Source organism: Mytilus galloprovincialis, chromosome 9 (assembly GCF_965363235.1).
Source record: "Mytilus galloprovincialis chromosome 9, xbMytGall1.hap1.1, whole genome shotgun sequence".
Lineage (NCBI taxonomy): Eukaryota > Metazoa > Mollusca > Bivalvia > Mytilida > Mytilidae > Mytilus > Mytilus galloprovincialis.
The window spans coordinates 56,243,282-56,262,568 of NC_134846.1; the positions used below are offsets into that span (position 1 = coordinate 56,243,282).

The 19,287-nt window shown below is 32.3% G+C and overlaps 1 long non-coding RNA gene across 1 annotated transcript; it reads left to right on the forward strand.

The window, feature by feature from the left end:
• The first annotated feature begins 348 nt into the window (after positions 1-348).
• On the forward strand, positions 349-7,845 carry LOC143045374 (uncharacterized). Its single transcript, XR_012968941.1, has 3 exons — positions 349-600; positions 5,038-5,320; positions 5,668-7,845. It is a non-coding gene; the product is annotated as an uncharacterized LOC143045374 (long non-coding RNA).
• Positions 7,846-19,287: the final 11,442 nt, after the last annotated feature.

Genomic DNA, 19,287 nt, shown 5'->3' on the forward strand with positions numbered 1-19,287 from the left:
CCATGAAAGACAACTCAAATTGTACGTTTAATAGGTATGGGATACGTGTGTTTAAACATGACCATATGGAGGGCGGGAATCTAGAAAACCACGCGATAAATATAAATGCTAGATTTCTATCATTTTTTGTCTTGATAAAATAACTTTACATGGACCCAATTTCCAGTGCGTGATTTTGAAAGTCCTGGAATCCTTTGTTTGAACTTGAGCATATATATTATCAAATTCAATGATTGGTTGGCAATAACCAGTCCAATTAGGTCTTAACGTAGAGTTGCGTACGATTGTCATTCCACTGGAAATCTTCAATAGAACGTTTTGTATTTTCAGGAAGGAAATCGTGAAGATATTAATACTCCAAGTACATCGATGACCTAATATGGTATGTACACGATCTGATTCAAACTAAAATACTTACTGCTAATATACCACTTGAGATGACTGACGGATAGTGTTATATATAATATAATGAAATGATTTGAAGCTCAAAGGGTGTAAATGAAAGGCAAGTAACACATAGAGGAGCACACTAGAAGAAAATGTCAATCTCAGACTTGCTAAGCCTCGTGGTACAGTGAAATTAATCGATTCAAAATCAAGGTAATAAAATTTATAACTAATATATACTATCAATTTTCAGAAGAAAGCATTAAAAATCAAACTTTTATTGAAAATTATATTTTTTAACGTTGTGCAAAACATAACATTCTAATTATTATTTTTTTTTTATTATTTCTTGTTACCTTACTACTGAGTATTTAATTGAAATTGGCTCATCTACGACTAAGGTCTTTAAATTTGATACAAATGACAGCTAGTACGGCAAAGATGTAACACGCAAAAGGAGCGAACTGCAAAAAAATGTCAATGTTATTCTTGCTAAGCATAGTGGTGCAGTAAAGTTTATTGATCCAATATCAAGGTATTAAACTTTATTATCTAAATATATTTCCCTCAATTTTTCAAGAGTTTGGGCATAAACGTTCAAAGTTGTAATTCTATTTTTTTCATTTCTTTTCGTATGTAAATTTAAAGATAATTAATCATATAAATCATTTATAAGATTTTAGTTTAAAGCAACCATATGTTAACTTATTTTTTTACAGTTTGATTTTGAAGAAATACCGACATAGCTACAATTAATTATTGAATTATTAATACACTTCTATATTATTTTTCTTGTTATTGTTATAATTCAATTCAATTCAATACTTTATTAACCAAATTTTCTACTATTTATTTGTATTGTAGTCCTGTAATATTATGTTGTCATTTCAATGTTATATTTAACATTGCCATTAAAGTGCGAGGTTTGGCATGCCACAAAACCAGTTTCAACCCACCATTTTTTCCTTTAAAAATGTCCTGTACCAAGTCAGGAATATGGCCATTGTTATATTATTGTTCGTTTCTGTGTGTGTTACATTTCAACGTTGCGTCGTTTGTTTTCTCTTATTTTTGAGTGTAAAATCACATTGCGATAAGACGTGTCACGGTACTTGTCTATCCCAAATTCATGTATTTGGTTTTGATGTTATATTTGTTATTCTCGTGGGATTTTGTCTGATGCTTAGTCCGTTTCTGTGTTGTTTTACATTTTAGTGTTGTGTCGTTGTTCTCCTCTTATATTTAATGCGTTTCCCTCGTTTTTGGTTTGTTACCCCGATTTTGGTTTTTTGTCCATGGACTTATGAGTTTTGAACAGCGGTATACTACTGTTGCCTTTTTTTTTTTTTTATCTACAACATATATATATATAGGTACATGAATAATCAATATATTATACTAAATATAGATTACAAAAATATATGATCATGACAAAACAGACAGAAGTATTAAATACAAAAAAAAAATAAATACATATAAATATAATTCCAAAATATCAAATATTTGTAACAAATGAATTTCAAATCATCTTACTGAAAACAGTTTTTTCTGAGCCTCAGTGCTCTAAATATATATTTTCCTAAGTTGCATAACTCTTTAACATTAGTAGTGCTTAATAATTGTAAAAGTTTATAAACAGATGGCTTACGCCAATAATATGGTTTTATCAAACATTCACGCAAATTTGAATATAATGGACATGATGAAAAATGCATTTCATCCTCAATATCATCAATACACAATGTACAGGTTCTAAGGTTTCTATTTACATTAGAATACCTGTCCTTCTCTATAGCTATATTATGTGATGACAATCTAAATTTAACAATACACTTTTTATAAATTTCGGGTATGGGTTTACACAAATATGACTGCACAGAAAAATTGGATATCATATATTTATACAAAAAACATTTTTATGAACTTTCTAAAGTTGCATTAAACTCTTGTTTGACAATATCACAAAGTCTCTATTTAATAACCATAATATGATCTTTACATAAAGAACTTTGTGAATACCACAAATCATTTAAACCAAGATGGAACAATTCTTTTCGTATATTACAAACCCAGTTATTTTTGTCATTTGGATTCTTTAAACACATATCATATAAATAATTGTAACAACCATGTAATATACAATTGTTATTATTCAATACTTTAATCCAATATTTAAATATACGTAATATCCTGGTTACTAACATTGGAAATTTTCCAAGTTCACAATAAACCATGACATTCGGTGTACTCGTTTTAACATTCAAAATTCTTTTACAATAATCAATATGTATCTTTTCTACGTTTTGCGCTTTATGAAAACCCCATATTTCAGAACCATAACATAGAATACTACTCACACATGTATCAAATAATGACAATAACGTGGCATAATTAAATGAAAATTGTCTAATATTACAAAATAAACAAAACAAAGCTTTTCTACATTGTTCTGCAACTTTTTTTGTGCAACAGCAAATTTTCCATTAAAATTAAGAACAACACCTTAATAAGTAAATTTGATAACAATATCTATTTGTACATCATCATAAAACCATTAATCTTCTTTCTTTACTAATCCACCATTTCTAAAAATTACAATTTTGGTTTCATTAATATTTACAGTTAATTTCCATTTATAAAATACATCAAATAACAAAATTAAAAACCTGATTTTGAATAATATCCAATTTTTAGAAATTTATCTGTGACGTCACTTTTGAGGCATTGATTCCGTCGAGTAACAGACAGGGTACAGGTCGTTGTTCTGCTGTGCTGTCCTACGTTTTACGTGTTCGTTTTAATTATTGGGTTAGCATGTCGAAACTACTATTGTATTGTTTATTTGTGTATTTCTCTAGCTGTTCTGAATGTTCTTCATTTATTTGTACTGTTCTTGTCATGTATTCCTGTCATGTTATGTTGTCAGTTTAGTGTTATATTTGACAAAGCCATAAAAGCGCAAGGTTTGGAAAGCCACAAAACTAGGTTCAACCAACCATGTTTTCTTACAATGTCCTGTACCAACTCAGGAAAATGGCAGTTGTTATCTTACAGTTCGTTTCTGTGTTTGTTGCATTCTCGTTTGTTTTTTGTTGCACTTCAGTGTTTATGATGTTTCGTTTGATTCCCCTCTTTCGAACAGCGGTATACTATTGTTGCCTTTATCAAAGACATCGTTAAACGTTAAATATTCAAAATTGATTTGTCTTATTTTATTATATAAAAACAATTCTAATTTATGTGAATGAAACAAAGACTAAACAGAAATTTATATTATTTATATCCTTTTTTTTCTTTTTACTATTTAGTGTTCTATATTCACCTTTTATTGTTACCTTACAATTTAATTGAAATTGGCCCGGCTACGACGTATGCCTTAAAATTTGAGACAAATGAATGCTAGTACTGCCACGGTGTACGACATGATTTAAAATGAAAGTAACACTAAGTCAATTGGGTACGTCCAAAGGTATTAACTATGTTACAGACGATCTTTAAGACTTTCAACACACCGTTCAATCATGATCTGCAATAGAGGAAAATATGTTTAAAATTGGACAACAGGTTTTATCAGGCCGTTAGTTTTCTCTTTGGAAATGTTCATTGTTGAAGACCATACGGTGACCTATAGTTGTTAATTTCTGTGTCATTTTGGTCTCTTGCGAAGATTTGTCTCATTGGCAATCATACCACATCTTCGTTTTTATATTTATATTTTGTTGGAAACTTTAAAACTGGCACCCCATGAATAAAAGTAGTTTCGCAGTTTTCTTTTAGTGTGGCTCGGTAATTATACATCCCACCATTGTGTTATTGTTCAATGGTATTTTTTTGTATGCTTGTCTTTCAATTTTGCTGATGTGGTTTGTCTAAAGAGTGTATATTATATGCCAATTGTTTTTCTTTGTTGACCTACTTGTTTGTTTTCATAGTATTTAAGATTATGAAACTATTAAAACACACCCGCAAAATCGCCAGCATTTCGCCCTTGGTTAAAAGTACATGTATAATTTTTATGTAAACTGTGTGTAGGTCCTTCCCTTTTTTCCAGATCCGTTATTTCATAGTTTTAAATATTTTTGTCTGTATACTATGAACATACATTAACTAAAATCTCTATAAATATATGACCGCCGTTGATCGTAAATATAGAATTGATAGAAAATAGCAAATACACTTTATATATAGTAACTGTATGTTCATAGTGTATAGAAAAAGCGAAAATAAATGTTCTGCCCAAAAACCTAGGAAAATTACGTGTAATGTTAATCCGTCCTACACAGAAGTCTTGTCTACGACTAAAAAGTCCTCCCGATGACGGAAACAATATCCGAACGCCTTTATTTTCGTTTTCTTCCCAAAATTACCCAAACAGAATAATCGTAAGCGATTTACAACATGTATGTCATTATGAACCAGCGCAAAGTCAAATATACTGTGTTAGACAATAGCTCTGTCTTAAACTATAACTGAGATGCATCATACCTTCAAAGAGAAAAGCATGCTATCATGTTACTACTTATATGCCTTTTTCCTTATATTTTGGCGAACAGTAAGTGAACTTATTCATAACATTTTATTAGTTTATATTCGTACGAGTATTCAAGATTTTGATGTCTGTGTAATATCTACAAACATGGTATATTTCAGATGTCAATTGAAGATTTCATCAAGGGAGCAAGTGATGTCTGTTATCGACCGTTCGCCTGGTCTTCCAAGTTCAGTGATTCTAATTCTGATGCTGAGGATGACGTAGATAAAATAAAGCTTACAGAAAAAGAATATTCTCTAATGCTGACTTATTTAGGGGAAGAGAAGATCGAAACATCCAAATCAAGTTCTTCTCCTGATTTTGAATTATTTCTGAACAACCTGCCAAAACAGTTTCAAGACATTTGTTACGATTTGAGGAATGCTCGAGTTCGCATCCAAGGTAGGAATATCAAATCAAGAAACCGTATCTAACAAATTATTTGTTCTTGTTAAAGTTGTTCCTAAAATGACTTAATAGCATATTCAAACAATATAATGATATTTTTTTTTAATATATAACATTACTGTTTATTTTTTAATTTAATTATTTATATTTAGAATAATAATGGTGCCTTTGATTTTTTTATGATTTGTTACTGGTACATTTCTTATGTTCATAATTTCAGAATCTCAAATTATAGTTTTAACTCAATTTAAGTGCTTTTTATTTGACATTTTTCAAACTATTCAAATGAAAAATGAATTTTTACAATATTAATTACCAAGATATTTTTTATTTTATTTTAGAGCAACTGATTATTGACCCTACACCATGTTATCACCATTCTTTGGACATCTATCAATACCTTCTCGCGATATGTGGATCGGTGAATCAAGTAAAAGCAATTCAAACATTTTATAAAGTCTTAGATGATTCTACTAAAATATCTCCTGTGTATACAAATATTAGCAGTGGTAGTAAAGGTGAGGGTTTATATGTTCCTGGTGGGGATTATGACTTCATGACAATTCTGGAACAAATACAAGTAAACCAAACTTGTTCTATTATTGCGGAAGACCGTCCCGTCCTGTTATTTGATAATAGATATTCATCTCCCGGTTTTACACACCTAAAAATTGGACAAAACCGATTTTCGGAGGGACTATTCAATATTTGGGGAGACAATACGTGTTACGGACCTCTTATTTCAAACAATAGATTTAAGAATTATTTTATGTCGCGATATCGTGATGATAGTGACTGTAAGATTCATGGTCCATGTATTTCCGATTCAAGAGATGCAGTTGACCATCTATTTTGCTTCCGGGCTATGTTATGGCCAGATGTTGCAGACTCGTGGTTGACAAGAAATAGAAAATCATCATTGTGGCCACCAACTGATGTTATATTGAATTCTATCAGCCATGGAATCTTGCTAGTACCAATTGGCAGCAAATTCGGTTCAATTAAAGACTGTTCATTTGAATGGCGAATATCATTTTCATTACAGGAAAAAGTTCTAGTTCATTCATTCAACAACACACAAGTGTTGTGCTACACAGTTTTTAAGTACTTGAAAAAGGATCTTCTGCAAGAAACAGGATTATGCTCTTACTTTATCAAAACGGCTATATTTTGGTTGTGTGAAGAGTTAGATAACAATATGTGGATACCAAAACATTTTGTACAGTGCCTTCATGCAATACAGCGTCGTCTAATTGATTGGCTTAGGGACGGATATTGCCCTCATTACTTTATAAAAGATAACAACCTATTTGAGGGACTGCCTTTGACAATAAGGAAACAAATAGAAGTTAAATTGCTCAATCTTTTTCAATTGCTAGTTTTATATATTTATTCAAAAAATGTTAATTTTGACTTCACAGCTTATACAGATTTTGAAGAACTTAACACTTCGTTTCTTGACAATAGTAAATCTATTTTCATATTACATCCAGTAATCCAGACGACTTTGTCTTGGTGCACTTTGAAACAGAGTAGAGGTATAATGCACAAAGTTTTATTCAGACTTCTAAATAATAAACTTCCATATTATACTAAAGGGTTGTATATGCTATTGTTTTGCTATGCAAATCAAGTTTACCCACAAAATCAACATACGGTGTTTAATAAAGAAAACAAAAGGATGTACTCGAGATACAGGCAGTGTAAGGCTCATTTTCTCATTGGAACTAAAGTCGACGCCATCACAGGCTGGTTATTACTAGCTTCATATTTTTATAAAATTGGAAAGCCTTTATACACCCTCATGATTACAGAGACGATTCTTGCCAAACCAAGAGAAAATAAAATGTTAATTTCTGATGGTTATTACGAAGACGTTATGATGGCATATTTAGAAGAAGTGGCTGCAACTAAATGGAATCATAACCTGTCATTCCTGAACTGCACGAAAAGTTATTGTGTCGACATGGTTTATAATATACCATGGTCAACACTGAATCTTGAAGAACTATTAACAGATGTATATTTTACAGTTGGCACTACTCCGCCAGTTATATATGCACATCTTCTACGGTTTGTATGTTACAATGCCAATGGAAACACCTCTTTAAGGGACAGAGAAATATGCGAAATAATCAAAACCTGCCGCAATAATTATTGCCTGGGAGATTGGAGGGGGAGGACTACTGTATATGCAATACTAGCCAGGATTTATAGAACAATGGACGATGATCAATCTGCGAATTATTGGAAATCACATTTGTTCCGATACTTCAAGAATCACCCTAAACAATTACATTACACCAAGAAGATTTCGTAGATTGAACACACCAATCAAATGTGGAAGATTATCCTCAAAATGAAACTTTGTTCCTTTTAAAATTGATTTGATCCTTTACAACGATTATAACCTTATTTTGTATTTAAAAAAAATAGTTATATAATGGCGTACAATTTGTAAAGAATTAGAGTTGTATTGCGTATCTTGTTTATATTAAAAGTTCAAAATTTGTGTCCTTCAAACTTTCATTGATTAATCAATATACCATATAGAAAAATAATATTTGTTTTAGGTACAACAGTTGCAGAATAAAAATAAAAATAAAATCTCAATGATTTTTTCGATATCCTTTTTTTGGAAACTAGACAAATAAGTTGTGGTCATGCATGCTCTAACTTTATCAATGAATTTAACATTTAATCGGGATAACTTGAACCAAAGTGTAAAAACATGTGTCGAGTCTAGTCGTCCGAGTCTTCTTTCCGATGAATTAAAACCAGGAAGACGCGAGCGCGTTAATTACTTACCGAAATTTTTCTGTATCTTAGACATATCCACACTGCATTAGGACACTTGCTGAAGGGATGGTCAATTTTAGCTGAATGGTCGAAATAAGGGCGTTAAATCAGATGTTTCTTGACTGCAAATTGCACCATGTTCTGAACATTATAAAACAAATAGCAACAAATACTTGAGGGATCCTTTATATGGCCTGTTCGAAGGCAACAATTTGGTTTCTATCCAACACTTTTTTTTGTCATTGCAGTCCAAATTCTCTTCATCCCGGAAATATATCTCATTGTTATTTAATGAGCGTTCGGAACATGAATGAAATATTGACAACTGTACATTAAGAATGAAAGCCCCAAACTATTCATACTTCGGTAGACGTTGTCTAGAGATGATGCAAGTCATCGGTTAATCTTTGATAAGCGAGCGTGTTTAATGTCACGAAACCCTGTTGCAGATACAAACAGGTCATATTATTGAAATATACCATAGCTGTTTTTTTTATCAATTGTTTTAATGTATGTTGTCGGCTTTTTTTTTATCAATTGTTTTATTGTATGTTGTCGGCATTATTCGTTTTCTTTCCTGGGCTTCACGGGCATAGCAACATACATATACAAGCACGAGTATGAACGAAAGACTAATAAGATTGAAAAGAAAAAGGGAATGTGTCAGAGACACAAACCAACTAAAGAGCAAAAGAAATCCAAGGGCAATTAATAAGGGTCTTCAACACAGCGAACCCCTTGAAAAAGATAGTACTATTTCAGCGAAAATGTCAAACATAGCATTGTGAAAACCGAAATTTGGGCTGTTTGGCATTTTAGTAGGGGTGTGGGTTACAATTAAAAAAAAATGGCTTGAAAAATGAACACTTGCATGGGTATCGGATGTTTACACGAATGTGAACAACCGATTATTAACGCTTTTTTCCACGAAGTATTACACATTGTGGGAAATATGTCATGTTTGGCATTCGTTCCAGTGGTATTTGTCATGTAATTATAAGAAGGTTATCTAAAAAACAAAAAGATTCTTTTTAGTATTAACAATATTGCATTGGTTAGTATTGAAAACAAAAGGTCGTCAAAAGATTTACAAATAATGAAACTATAATCCAAACTTCACATTTTTGAAATCAAAATTAATTATTTTTTTATATCCCTCAGGCGTTAGAACTGTATTGGATTATAACATAAAAAGCCTAAGGGTTATACAATGACATGCATTTGATTATAATTGATAAAAAAAAATGGCGTCGGGCTACAAAAAATATATATTTACAGCAGTCACTTTCAAAAAGAAAATGTGTGCCTTTAAAAAAACGTTACCTTGATGAGCCATTACAGGAATAGGGACAAAAGTCTGTCTTTTACTCATTACCATCGGCCCTTCGTAATAGTAACAACATTCATCTGTTCCACATTCCGAGTCATGTTTACATTGAACCTACATATATAAAACAAACGATCTTAGTATGATATTATTCACACAAAACACCTAGACGATATCGGTTTAATCTTCAAAGAGACAACTACATTATCAATGGCAAAGAACAATACATTTTTTGTCATTAACGTCTCCGAGACGTTATTAAGAATTGAACGATGGACAGTCAGTGTGATGAATGATTCTTACTACCTGATTGGAAGATATTACGAGACGTGAATAATCAAATTTTATTGATTGGTTAGGACAATCTAGTTTATGTCTTTCAATCCCGTAGAGTAGATTTGCCTGGTCATTAATCATGCATTATCATGATATTGGTACACAGGTAACTTTTATCTATAAATAGCCGAATATTCTGGAGTTTTGTAGACACACATAGACAATAATAGTGCACATATCCAGAAATCAACGCCACTTTGCTTATTTGAATATTATACTAAAGAAATCGGATACGGGTCACGGAAATTACATTAAAATGATAGGGAATTTTGAAAAAAATGTCTGTTTTAATTTTAATTTAAGTGATAGACAGGTTGCCGGGGCAGAAAATGAATATACACAACAATATACACCATTTAAACGAAACATAATGACTGTTGTTGCAAAAATATTATATTTTACCTATTTATTGACAAATTACCATATGTTTTTTTTTTTTATTTAAGATAATTATTCATTTTCTATTTGATTATAACTACTAATATATATTGCAGTTCTTAACGTGGTTTCTATACTATGATACTATGATTCTATTTGTTTTCGAAATTTGTAATTTGGTTATTTTGTTTTGTCCTCTGATCTTAAAACATGAAATCGAACCGTACTTGTTATTTAAAATAAAATAATGAAATATCATTCATATATCATATGATAATACGAACTGCTTTCAATTTCGATGGCCTAGGAGGGTGATTTGCCTAAAGAGTCCATATAAAGTGATAAAAAGCCTGGCGACTTTAAGATACGCTCGTGGCGAGATTTGTTCGACTCCGATCCTAATCGGTTATTGCAAATAGTTTAACTTAAGGTCGCCTGATGTCCGGCTTCTCCTACCTATGATGACAGGTCAATAGAATACAACAAATGTCTTTTATACATGAAGTGGTGTTTAATACCAAAACAAAGAACAAATTTATAGAAATAAGGCGACCTTAAGTTAAAATATTTGCAATAACCGATTAGGATCGGAGTCAAACAAATTTGAAAACACATATATGTATAGCGTCCTGAATCAAAAACGATCAAAACGTAAGAAAATCGTTCAGTGGACAAACTTGCAAGACATTTGTTTTGTTAAAAAACGAAGTCATTTCGACTAACAGCTTATCAACAAGTATGTTATCGTATTGTGGGTTAAAAGCACAATTACGTATAAGCACTATTTTCTATGCTACAAATTGAGTATTTAATATAATGACGTTGAAACTGACAGTGTTTTGGTAAAAAGCGGCGAAATTGGACATTGAACAATCTTGCAAGACATTTTCCCGAAGCCAATGCGTTTTTATTTGTGGTGCGAGTGCTGTAAAATTCCGGATTTGAAATGGTCTATGTAAGCACATTTTTAGGAATAATTCATAAAAACTAAATTTTATATCATTTGATATTTTAAAAAGCGATAACTTTTGATAACTTACCATTTGTGGAAACCTGACCATGGCGAGGATTATTCATTTTTGAAAAAATCAGCTGTGACCGTTCCATCAACACAAAAAACAGCAATGACGTCATAAATTATATATGACGTTTATCATTCATGCGAATTTTCGCGGATTTTAAAATCTTTCTTAGACCACAAAAATTCCCGCAAAAGTTAACTTGCGAATAATTTGTTACGTCTGACACGCATATTTTTGACGTTTTAGCAATATTTGTATCATTATTTGTAACTACTATGAAAAGTTAAAGATTTTTTTTTATATCTTTGGAAACAGTAATACCTGCCTAATCTATGGATATGAATTTCATATAGCTGAACTATCTAGATTTCACAGAAAAGCTTTTTATCAAACTGCTCTGTCGCATTTCACGGCATTGACGCAATAACGTGCTTAACGTCGGAACGTACAGATAAGGTAATAGGTAATAGGTGAATATACTATTGGTATCGGTATCGGACTCGACCTGGAACTTCTTAATTATTGGCAATATTAATTACATGGAAAACAAAAGGGCCTGGAGTGGTGTAATTTTTAATCTACACCTTAGTACTATATTAGTTGTATATAAAGTTGAATTCTTTGATTCGTCGTTTTTATGTGATGACGGCTGACAAATTGGACCTCGTAATTTTAGTATTATAGATAGTATAATTTTTTGATTAAGTTTCGCTACCGTATGACCAGTGATAAATATTTAGTACAGGTACAGGACAAAAAAAAAATCAAAAATTAATAAAATACAAAGACAGGTCGTTGCTTTATGTTCAGTGACAAATATTTTATGCATGTTCAGTACGGAAAAGAAAACCAATAAATACAATAGATTGGTCTTGTAATTATGGTTGTTCAGGATAATCAGCAAGATTTTTGAAATGCAAATAAAAAAAAAGAAAGTATAATAGATAAGGACAGATATTTGACAGGCCACATCCAGACCTCTCAAATATTTGTTGCAAGAGTTTTTAAATTCCCAAACGAGGCTTTAAGTTTAACGTCCCCTTACTGAGCAGACGTGCCAACGAATGCATCTGTCAAGACCAAACTGACGTACCGGGTTGAAAAAGACCAAGAATGACCATACGCATATACCGCAGTCCAATTTGGGGTTATATTCTCAGTCATGTACAACTGATTTACAAAATATAAGCTGAAACTTAACTTCGGAAACTGTTTGAGTAGTTTGGTGGATAAACTGTTTACATTTTTTTTTCAGATTACCGGAGGGACTAGGAAAAATATATATGTGCCCACCTTAACCGATTTTTTTTGTCACGAGAACGAAATAATCAGAGGTTCTTCGATTGTTGAAGATCAGATACAAAATGTATAATTTAAATGTAATTTCCATTATTTCCCTATCAATAACTTCCTCACCATAATAAAATAGTTGTTGTTTTGAGATTGTTTGACGTTTGCTTTTAGTACAGAGGAAATATTTTATGCATTAAATTTTTATACTAAACTATTGAAAATGAAATATGAACATGTGCATCATCCAAACGTAAAACCAGTAAATAAACAAGAATGTGTCCAAATTACACGGATGACCCACTCGCACTATCATTTTCCATGTTCAATGGACCGTAAATTGGATAAAAAATCTAATTTGGCATTAAAGTTAGAAAGATCATACAAGAGGGAACATGTGTACTAAGTTTCAAGTTGATTTGAATTCTACTTAATCAAAAACTACCTTGACCAAAAACTTTAACCTGAAACCCGCACTTTCATTTTGTATGTTCAGTGGACTGTGAAATTGGGGTCAAAAGTCTAATTTGGCTCCAAAATTACAAAAATCATATCATAAGGAACATGTGTACTAATTTTTAAGTTGATTGGACTTCAGCTTCATCAAAAACTACCTTGACCAAAAACTTTAATCTAAAGCGGGACGAACGGACGCACAGACCAGAAAACATAATGCCCCTCTACTATCGTAGGTGGGGCACGCAAAGGGAAACTGAGAGTTCATAGATGTCATAGGAAATGTGAGTTTTGTCTTACTTAATAATGTATACCGAAACCCGCATCTGATGTTTTGATTCCAGATACACATATTTTTATTTACCTTCAATGACGAAGTATAAGTAACAGCAATAACTGACAATATAAATTCCTTCCACATAATGTAACTAATGTTTGGCGAATTTGTTTCAACCTATAAATCTTATTTTCTTATCTGAAGGATTTATTCATCTAGTTCTAAAACTGATAAGGATAATGACCTCTCCCCTAGATAGATATTAGCAGTCACGTATAAACTATCCCTAAAAATAATTTAAATATTGTGAAATAGTTAGAGAAACTGCAAAGATGATAAATGGGCCTAAGTTACAGCTATTCAATTAACAAATGAAAAGTGTTTGCAAATATAGGGCATTTAGTAAACCCCATATAAGAAAAATGAGTTAGTTCAGCTGTGAAGGATGTATGAATACACAGCCCCGCCCGTTAGAATGGAGACGCTAAATTCAATGCCTCGTGTATAGATAATACCATCGGACTTCTCTTGAACTGAATTTTAATGGTCGTATTGTTATGCGTTTACTTTTCTACATTGGCTAGAGGTATAGGGGAGGGTTGAGATCTCACAAACATTGTTTAACCCCGCCGCATTTTTGCGCCTGTCCCAAGTCAGGAGCCTCTGGCCTTTGTTAGTCTTGTATTATTTAATTTTAGTTTCTTGTGTACTATTTGGAAATTAGTATGGCGTTCATTATCACTGAACTAGTATATATTTGTTTAGGGGCCAGCTGAAGGACGCCTCCGGGTGCGGGAATTTCTCGCTACATTGAAGCCCTGTTGGTGACCTTCTGCTGTTGTTTTTTTTTCTATGGTCGGGTTGTTGTCTGTTTGGCACAATCCCCATTTCCATTCTCAATTTTATACATGTATATGCGTACCGTACAGAATTTCCCACGAAATCTTTAGAGTGTAAGTATGAAGCCTGCTGTAGTGTAATTAGCACACGCTATTTTTTAAGTCAAGACCATTTGTGTCTTTTGGTTTCTGGTGGAGAGTTGTCTCATGAGCAATCATATACCACATTTTCTTTTTTCTTATTTTCTCTGTATTTTATCATTTCGGGGCCAAATAGCATAGCTGACTAATCTATACGTATGTGTACCTTACAATCTGCTCAATGCAGAAGACCGTTTGCTGACCTATAATAGTTGCTACTATTCACTTCATTTGGATTACAGTTGAAAGACATCTCAATGGCAATCATAAAACATACAACAAAATATAAATATTTATCGGATCACATTACATTTTAAACATCTTTAAGCATTAAAGATATTCACACGTAAACACAATGGTAAATAGAATGGGTTCTAAAATCAATCTTAAGCATTAACTTTAAAAGGGCGGTAAAAGACCACACACAAGAACTGTTCAATGTCAAGTTTGTCTTAGCAATAGAGGTCCATGCGCAATTACTTCATACTGAAGATGGAATACATCTTCAAAAAATCGCCTTTCTTCCCACAAGCTATCTCAGTATATATAAAAAAAACATAACCTTTAAAATTTTTCTTCAATTGAAAGCAAAACAATGACATGATCGCTAATACCAAATTCAAGTCAGATATGACGACCATTTAGGAATTCAAACCTCATTGTTCCCTTTTATGCACTGTTTTTTCCTCTCTAACTTTTCAGAAAAAACGTAGAATTTCTATCTCATGGATAGCGTGACAGGTTTTTGAACACGAAACGCGCATCTGCCGCACACGATTTTAATCGTGGTATCTATGAAGGGTTTATTATTACATGTATTCAAAAACCATCAAAAAGACAACATGAATGCTATATCGAAATGAAGACTCTTGTGTTAAAATTTAAGGAATACAGCAGCCCCTTTGAAAATACGTTACCTTGAACAAGGGACTTTCTATAAGTCTGCTTGAAGCATTACAGGAAAAGTCTGTCTTTTACTCATTACCATCGGCCCTTCGTGATACCCTTACCGAAAAAAACAGCCTCCTGCAAATAGTTGCTGCAGGTCTGCTGAGAACTTGCTGCAGACTTGCAGCTAACACAGAGTCTGTATTTGCGGCATGTTTGCTGCAAATATGCTGCAGAGTCTGCTGCAAACAATTTACCATGCAAATGAGTGTTTGCTGCAGACCTGCTGCAAACATTTATATGCAAATGAGTGTTTGCGGCAGACCTGCTGCAAACATGTTTATGCAAATTAGTCTTTCTCCTGGGTGTTTGCAGTTTACCTGCTGCGTTTTTGCAGCAGACCTGCGGCAAACATTTATATTCAAATTAATCTTTCTCCTGCGTGTTTTCTGCAAATTTGCAGGAACTACATACATGATTATACAAACAACCAATGTCATGTTGTGTACACATCACATTATCTATATTATACAGTAAATTCTGAAAAAGTTTGGTTAAATACGTAACAGTGTACATACATACAATAATTCGAATACTTTATCATTTGAAAAATTATCTTAGCAAAGGTTTATACCTTTGAAAATTAACTTAAAGATTTCTTGTTGTTCAATTAAGTACCTGCTCAAATGAATTGCATGCATGCATACCTAAAATACGAAAAGAGGTTTATTTGAAATTTATTTTGTACAAATATACATTGTACTGCTTTTAAATTAAATATTTTCACAGATTTGAACTTGAATTATACCAGCACAATATTAAATAAGTTATAATCTCCAAACATTCTTGAGTGTATTGTATATTTGTTACAGTCATGTTTGAAAATGTTTTTCAAATCTTTATAGGTATTTATTGAGGGGACAAATTTCATATGTTTACACGTCTATGAAGTATTTATACTTACAAAAAAACGTCTTTGAAAACTTTACTATTAATTTCCACCCTAAAATGCTCCCTGAATACTAATACAAGGTATAATAACATGACTCAAAAACCTTCAGCATTTTCAAATTTAAAATCTTTATCTTCAAGGAAGTTACCAATAGATATGCTCAGTCATTTTATGTAATTCTTGCAATGCTCTTACAAACATATAGAATTATCAAAGATTCCTGCAATCCAACTGCAAACATCCCTTAAATTCTAGTGTTTCCTGCAATCTTACTGCAAACATAAAAATTTCTGCAAACTTGCCGCAAGCTTGCAGCAAAAAGTTGCAATGTGTGCTGGAGGTTTGCAGCCAGCTGCTAACTTCTGCAAACATTATTCATAGGGTCCCTGCAAGCTTTTGTTTGCAGCAGACATGCAGCAAGTCTGCTGCACACCTGCTGCAAACATTTCAGTTCTGTAAGGGAAGTTAAAGCATTCATCTGTTCCACATTCAGTGTCGTGTTTACATTAAACCTACATATAAAAACAAACGATCCATAATACTTTTCACACAAATCATAGAGACGATATATGTTTTAATCGTAAACGAAACAACTACCTTATCAATATCATAGTATAAAAAAAACAAGTATCATTCTTCTCGTGTTAATTAATTTTTTATGGAGTTAACAGTTCGTTTTATCGAGATAACGATATAATAAATCGAGATAACGATATAATAATCCGAGATTTCGATATAATAAATCGAAATAACGATTTAATAATCCGACATCTCGTTTTGATAAATCGAGATAACGTTATAATAATCCAAGATCTCGATATAACAATTTTGTTTTATCGAGATAACGATATATTTTTTTATCGAGATCGCGGTAATACGGTAATGTTTTATCGTGATCTCAAATTAAAAAAAATATTTTTCTAATTTTTTTTGTGTCCCCTTACGGCTTCTGCACTTTAAGTCAATTTTTTGAAAATTTTAAAAATTCTAAAATTTATCACCCTGCAGATCTTCAGTGTATATGATTAAGACTTTTTTTTACCTGAAGTACAATTGTACAATTGTCACGCAAATTACAGAGGCAATTGCAACTAACCTTTAAGGTGAGTTTGACACGAACCATGATACATATTATTTGGAAAAATTATTCCAAATCATATTTAACCAGATGATCCGCAAGGCGCAGCTATATTCGACCGCAGAGGTCGAACCCTGAACAATTGGGGCAAGTATTGACACAACATTCAAGCTTGGTACAGCTCTGAATTTGGATTGTGATTAAATAGTTGAAACAGCAAAGGTTTCTGACACAGAATGAATGTGATCTAATGTACTTAGAATTATTTGTTTTTGTTTTTGAGAAATACACTATGCTGTTGAATATAAATCCCCTAAAAAAAAATAGTTGAAGAAAAATTCTTTTTAATTTCTGAAATCTGAAATGAGAAAAATGTTACCCCCACCACTCCTCATTTTTTGCACCTCCCCAATCCCTTATTCCAAAAATAATCTCAATTCAAATTTCCAATTCAGTTGGCAACAATAACTACTAATAACCGTTTCATAAATGATATCGGATATGTTCCTTACGTCGTAACTACAATCCCCTTCCATTTCATGAATGTGACCTACCGAATTAGACTATTTACCGGATTTGTAATCACATAAGCAACACGACGGGTGCCACATGTGGAGCAGGATCTGCTTACCCTTCCGGAGCACCTGAGATCACCCCTAGTTTTTGGTGGGGTTCGTGTTGTTTATTCTTTAGTTTTCTATGTTGTGTCATGTGTACTATAGTTTTTCTGTTTGTCTTTTTCATTTTTAGCCATGGCGTTGTCAGTTTGTTTTAGATTTATGAGTTTGACTGTCCCTTTGGTATCTTTCGTCCCTCTTTTAAATACATCATAAAGTATTAAAATGTAAAAAATTTACAGTCATGGTTAAAATCAATATTAATTAACAGTAACTTCTAAAAATAAATTTACAGCTACACATCTCAAGACACTTCCTTTAACATAATTTTCAAGCAGTGTAAGGGAGGTAATCAAGTATCAAACATATATGTAACAGATTTCTTTAAATTTTAATTGAAATTGGATTACCTCCATAACACTGCTTTTAAATAGTCTAAATTGTCCTTTAACCAGAAAAACGCTTGTTTTCCGCATTTGTTGCCCCTAATTTCTTAATGATTTGATCCATGACCCCCTATAACCATCCATTTGTAGTATGGAAACTTGTATAATTTCAGAGAGATTTATTATACACTTAAACACAAGTTATTGACTGAAAACTACAAAAATGCTTATTTGGGCCCCTTTTTTGGCCCCTCACTTATTGAAACCCCCCTTGGAGCAAGAACCCCAAAACTCAATGCAAGCCTTTCCTTTGTAGTAAGAAACACTGTAGTATAATTTCAGAGAGATCCATACACATTAACACAAGTTATTGTTTGTAAACTAGAAAAATGCTTCTTTTTGGCCCTTTTTTGGCCCCTTATTTCTAAATGTTCAGGGATATTATCCCCAAACTAACACAAAGGCTTCCTTTCATTATATGGAACCTTGTAGTACAATATCATAGAGATCCATACAGTTAAACATAAGTTATTGTCCCGAAACTTCAAAAATGCTTGTTTCTGGCCCCTTTAAAAATAGAACACAATAGATAGCTCGTTGAATGATGTTCAGTGGACAAATGTTGCATGCATTTTCAGAACGAGAACAGATGAAAAATTACCACAATAGATAGATTGTTGAATGATGTTCAGTGACAAATGTTGCATGCATGTTCAGGACGAGAACAGATTAAAAATAAATACAATATATAGGTCGTTGAATAATGTCCAGTGGACAAATATATCATATAAAAAAAGAAGATATGGTATGATTGCCAATGAAACAACTCTCAACAAGTGACAAAAATGACACAGAAATTAACAATTACAGGTCACAGTATTTTCCGGACGAGAACAAATTAAAATTGAATACAATAGATAGGTCGTTGCTTTATGTCCAGTGGACAAATATTTCATGCATGTTCAGGACGAGAACAAATTAAAAATGAATGCAATAGATAGGTCGTGAAATGATGTTCAGTGACAAATGTTGCATGCATGTTCAGGACGAGAACATGCCAACAATGAATAAAATAGAAAGGCGCTGCAGTAAAGAGTACTTCTGTTTGTTCAGCGGGAAAAATTGGAATGCAAGTAAAAAATTATTAATAATAATAATAAAAGTATATTGGATAG